This window comes from Abrus precatorius, unplaced genomic scaffold (genome assembly GCF_003935025.1).
Source record: "Abrus precatorius isolate BTA unplaced genomic scaffold, Abrus_2018 Scaffold11, whole genome shotgun sequence".
NCBI classification, from domain to species: domain Eukaryota; kingdom Viridiplantae; phylum Streptophyta; class Magnoliopsida; order Fabales; family Fabaceae; genus Abrus; species Abrus precatorius.
In genome coordinates this window covers 13,016,480-13,022,479 of record NW_020874303.1, presented here as the reverse complement: position 1 = coordinate 13,022,479, position 6,000 = coordinate 13,016,480, and the positions used below count along the sequence as shown (strand labels likewise).

At 32.6% G+C, this 6,000-nt stretch overlaps 1 non-coding gene across 1 annotated transcript; it reads left to right on the top strand.

Moving 5' to 3' along the window:
• The first annotated feature begins 2,015 nt into the window (after nt 1-2,015).
• LOC113856754 lies at nt 2,016-2,122 on the top strand. The gene has a single exon (XR_003502987.1). It is a non-coding gene; the product is annotated as a small nucleolar RNA R71 (small nucleolar RNA).
• Nucleotides 2,123-6,000: the final 3,878 nt, after the last annotated feature.

Below are 6,000 nucleotides of genomic sequence, written 5' to 3'. Positions count from 1 at the left end.
TGTTTAACGTCACAAGCCTGACGTTCCTGTTAAATTATGGTGGAAAGAAGGTATGGGTCTCAGAGATGACTCCTTTGATATGCAATTATCTCCCCAGCAGCTTTGTCTCCCCAACACGTATTACATCAGAAAAATTATTCATAAGATGAGAATTAGAGTAAAGAGAAGAAAATTTAAGCTCTAAATAGGAGGCTTATTAATGGATATTTTAAGCTTTTATCTTTTCTTCTTCTTATATTGCTTCCTCCTTGGCCTTTTTCTCGTGGTTTCATGCTTCACATGAATTGCAGGAGGAGAAGCAACATCCACAGTGCTCACAAAGTGACAAGACTCTTGGCTAGAAGGGTACTTGAAAGAATTGAAAACTTGAAATATAACTTCCTCATTATCTAGCCTCAGTGTAAGCTTCCCTTCTTGTACGTCTATGATGGCCCTAGCAATGGCCAAGAACGGTCTCCCTAATATGATGGAGACATCATCATCTTCCTCCATATCAAGTACCACAAAGTCAACAGGAAATATAAACTCTCCAACTTTTACCAGTACGTTCTCCATTATGCCTTTGGGGATATGTGATCAACCTATCTGCCAACTGAAGTGACATGGAGGTCAGCTTAGGTTTATGCATTCTAAGCTTCCTGAAAATAGAATAAGACATAAGATTAATACTCACTCCTAAATCACATAAAGCCTTATCAATATGAGTTTTTCCAATTGTGCAAGGAATAGTAAAACTCCCTGGGTCCTTAAGCTTAGGTGGAAGGCTTTTAAGGACTATAGCTGAGTACTCCTGGGTGAGTTTCACAGTTTCATGTGCTCTCAGCTTTCTTTTATTGGTCAAAATCTCCTTTAAAAATTTAGCATATTTAGGCATTTTGGAGATAGCATCAATGAAAGACATATTGATGTGAACTTTGCCCAATAAGTCTAAGAACTTGTGGAACTCTTCATCATGAGGAGGGTGACTTTGCAGCCGCTGTGGGAAAGGTATCTTAGGCTCATAAGGCCTTGGTTGAACAAGAGGCTCTTTCTTCTTTTCTTTTTCAGGCTCCTTGCTTGAAGCACGGTCTTGCTCATAGTGATGCACGTCCATGCTTTGATCACTGTCATGGGCGTGCTTGTATAAGCACAATTGTGCTTCAATTTTAGTAGGGGTGTGCTCATCAGTGAGCACGGATGTACATGTAGATTCAGCATAGGCGTGCTTCTCAACAAGCATGGGCTTGCATGTGCCTCTATTCTGCGATTCTTGTAATTTCTTCCCACTTCTAGGAGTGATGGCATTGCATTGCTCCCTTGGATTAAGCTCAGGCTGAGATGACAGTGTTCCCATCACTCTTTGACTCAGAAGATTCGTAATTTGCTTCAATTGTGCACTCATCTTAGAGGAGCTGGCTTGTATTTCAGATTTGACCTCTGCGAACCTCGTATCAGTTCTTTCAATATGTTGGTCCAACTTGGATTCAATCTCTGTCATCCTCTTATCAGAGTAATGCACATATTGCATCATCTGTTCTTGAAAGTTGAACTGAGATCTATGAGCTTCTTTTCCTTCAGGTCTTGCTCCTTGACTTTGTATATGAGGAAGGCGATAAACACTTGAATTTTGACTTCCAAAGTCATTCCCCCAAGAGTTAGGAGGATTACTCCTCCACCCCGAACTGTGATTGGCCATGAAGTTTGCCTCATCTTGCTTAAATTTTGGGCTTGCAGAAGCTCTTACAGGTTGATCTTGAGCCTTCATTAAAGATTTTAGTTGCTTTGCAAGGGCTGCCATTTGGTTCATTAGTGGGCTGCTACTCTCTGCTTGGTAGACCGGAGTGGTCTCTTTCCTCTTGATGTCGTAAGAGTCAGCAGTGTGCCACTGAAAGCTAGAAGATGTCATCTCATCCATTAGTTTGTATGCATCATCTGGATCTTTTCTTATGAGGGAACCTCCTACTGCGGCATCAATTGTAGCCCTGATAGTGATTGATAGGTCACTGTAAAAAATTTGTACCTGTCTCCACGTCAAAAAATTATGATGAGGACATCTCCTTAAAAGCTCTCCAAATCGCTCCCATGCTTCAAATAAGGATTCTGCTTCATATTGTTGGAAGCAACATATCTCCGTCATAAGCTTAGAGGATCTTGATAGAGGAAAGTACTTTCCCAAGAATTGTTGAGTGAGATCCTCCCAAGTTTTGATGGAGTTGGCTGGGAGTGAGGAAAACCATGCATTCACCCTTTCAGATATTGAGAAGGGGAAAAGGCGGAGTCGAATAGCATCATTGGAGACTCCATTGTACTTGATGGTATCTGTCAATCGGAGGAACTTTGTCAGATGAAGATTGGGGTCTTCGTTAGGCATGCCTCCAAACTGTATCGAGTTCTGGACCATAGTTATGAGTGTTGGTTTCAATTCAAAATTGTTGGCCTCCACATTAGGTGCCGCAATGCTTCCAAGAGTGCCTCTAGCAGTGGGTGTCATGTAATCTTGAATTGATCTCCTTCCCTCTGCCATTCTTTGCTCTCTCACTTCTTTTCTTTGTCTATGAACTATTCTTTCAATTTTCGGATCAAATACACAAGCTGTAGAGCACTTAGAACGAGTGAGCATACATTAAAAGAATTTATGAAATAAAAAAAAATTAAAATAAAATAAAAACAAAAATTATAACTTATAATTTTTTTTTAGCAATAAACAAAACAAAATAAAAATAAAGTAAAACATAAATTGCTCAAATCAATTAAATTTGAGATTTTCTTAATATTGAAAAAGCAATCCCCGGCAATAACGCCAAAAACTTGTTTGGAGGGCAAGTGTAACTATCGAGAAGTAATAAAGGGTTCTTAATTTAAGTTCCCGAAATATCGTTCGAAAAGATTGATTTCTAATTACTAAGAATTTCCTAATTCAATTGTTTAAGATTCAAAGATACAAGATTAATTAAAAACAAAAATTTATAAAATCAATTATAAAACTAAGAGTAAGGAATACAATGCACGTCTTGGTTAAACTTATTGGAGAGGAACTTAGGGCATATGAGTTTTCTCATTCAATTCTTTATGTTATTTTTCTATTTAACTCTAAATTTGATTTCCTTGTGATTACCAATCATTCCTACGAATACTATTAATACCCAGTGGTCATGCAATATTAATATTCTTTTCTCTAAATTAACATCTCTAATGGTCATGCAAGACATTAATTTAAGAAAGCTTAAGGAACCTATGAACTTGTTAATTTAATAACGATTAGAAGAGAAAGATTGGTTTAGTCTACCTAATCCTTTGTCTCATTTTACCTTATATATCTATTAATTAACCGAGGTACGGTCACCTGACGATATAATTAATTAGGATTAAGAAAGAAGCACAATAGGATAAAATCTAATCACAAAAAAGAAATCAAATTTAGATTCAAATATAAAAATTCCATAAATTCATGAACAATAGTTTTCATAGCCCTAACTATAGACTTAGTTACTCATGCTAAAGAAAAGAACTAAAACAATCATGAACAAAGCCATAATAAAAAGAAATAGCAAACTAGAGTATGAGATGTATTCCTGGTCTTCAAGTACAATCGCTTGAAGCTCTAAGTCTCGCCAAGCATATGCCAAGGATCCCGTGCAAGAGAGACGAGATCAGAAGTGTATCCAAAAGTCAAAGACTAGATGTAAAAATGATCCCTTTACAATGCCTTAGATCTCCCCTTTTATAGGATTTGAAAACCCTAAAAACTATTCATAATTGGGCTTCCCGCAGATGAGCACGGTCGTGCAAGGCCTTAAGCACGACTGTGCATGGGCTCAAAGCACCCCATGCTTATTGAATAGATTTGGGCGTGTTAACTGCTGCGAAACTCTAATCTTTCATCAATTTGGATCTAGAATGCACTCAAAATCTACTTGCGGCCTCTTTATACCAAATTGCACAATATATATATATATAAATTAGTGTAAAACTCAAATAAAATAAAGGTCAAATATGAATATATGAGCTGCAAAAGAGGGCCTAATTACAAACTTATCAGAAAGACCATCAAGAAGACCTATATCAAATCCTTCTCCACCACCTGATGTGAACCAGATGACTCACGTTTTGGAGGCCATGGTTGTAGCCATGAGGCAGAGTCTAGAGGTTGTTCAGCAAGCTGCAAATCAAGCAAAAAGGGAATAGAAACAAAAGTTTTTAAGAAAAAAATAAAAATTTGTCTTAATAAAATTAGAAAATTTCAAAATTAATTCTTAAAAGTAAATAAAATACTACAAATAATCAAACTCTTAAACCAATGTTATTTATACATAAAAAGAGAAAATTTCAAAATTGTTAGATACAAGCAAAACAATCTTACTTGAAGATCCAAAGGAAAGAATTGAACAAGAACACAGAAAGTAAAGAAGAAAAGGCATACCTTTCCAATACCTACAACAGCTCTGCTGAAGCAATTATAGCAGCTCCAACACCTACTATATTTGGATAGTGGTTTCACTCTTTGTGCATTATAGCCTTTTGTGTTAGTGAAAATAAAGACAAATGTCAAGAGCAAGGAAAGTAATAAAACAAGTAGGAAGAGTTATGGGCGTTAAGTTTTTTTGTTTTTTATTTTTTTTATTCGTCAGAATACATTTTTTACGATAACTCTCTTCAATTTTTGCTCCATAATTTGTTCCACTTATAAGTTTACTTGATTAATAGAGCATTTTCTTCCCACAAAATAGTTGGAATCATGATTTCATTAATAGTTACTTTTTCATCTTTTTTATTCATTAAATTTTTTAATTATATATTAAATGTTTTATCAATTTATTATATTAAATAAGGTAATATTTGACTTTAAATTTTTACATGGTAGAATAACAAATTTTTGCATTTACAAGACAATTTCTGATTTTTATATGGATTTTCTCCAATTTTAAATTATTTCTACGAGATAATTATACCATATCATGCGTTAGCCAATTCTATATATTTTGCGGATGAGATAAGAGTAATTTCAACATTGTAATGCTTAACTGGTGACATATCTCAATTTTTTTTAATTATCATAATGTTAACAATTTTACTAAAATTAATATAAATAAAACAAATGAATATTGATTATAAAGTTTATAAAAATCATTAAGAACGTAACTCTGGTGGAATAACATTTAATTTAATAGCAGCGTAATAAAAGTCAATGTTTATAAATATTTTATTAAGTGAAATAACTTAATCTCCACCCTATGTTAGATCAGATCTAAAAAATATCATACAAATAAAAAACTAACCAATAATATTTCAGACAAGTTTATGCTAACATCTAATATAATTTTTAAAAATATACATAAATATTGATTATAAAATTATATATTTATACATATTTAATTTATTTAGAATTTATTATACATGATTAACATTAACATATCACTTTATTGAATAGCTGTAAATGTGATATATTTATGTTTATCATAAATATTAAGTTTTAAATAAATCAAACATTTGTAGATATATAATTTTATACTCCACATTTATTTATAGTTTGAAAAAGTATATTAGATATTAAAATAAAGTTATTTTATAAATTGTTGATTAATTTTTTTATTCACAATTTTTTAGACTTAATCTATTTAAGAGGAAATTTTAATTTAATAATTAAAATAATTAACTTCAATATTTATAAAAGAATGAATAAATAAAGTACTCTTGATAAAGTTATTCTAAACTATTTTTCACTCACACATAAGGATAAATATTTAAAATAAAAAAGTAAAAGAAAAAATGTCTGTTTTATTTTAAAACCATTTTATAATTTTGGTTTCAACTACAGGGCATTTTCTAGTATAAAAATTAAAATATATTATTTAATTGTTTTGAATTTAATAGTTTTTATAAATGAAAAAATTATTATTATATTTTGGTATAAGGCTTAATCAAATAAAAAAAAAAAAGGAAGAAATGAATAAAAAAAATAAAGAGTATGTGTGCTAAGGCACATGGTCCCATATTGGCACTTTCAGGTGACCCAAAGAAGCC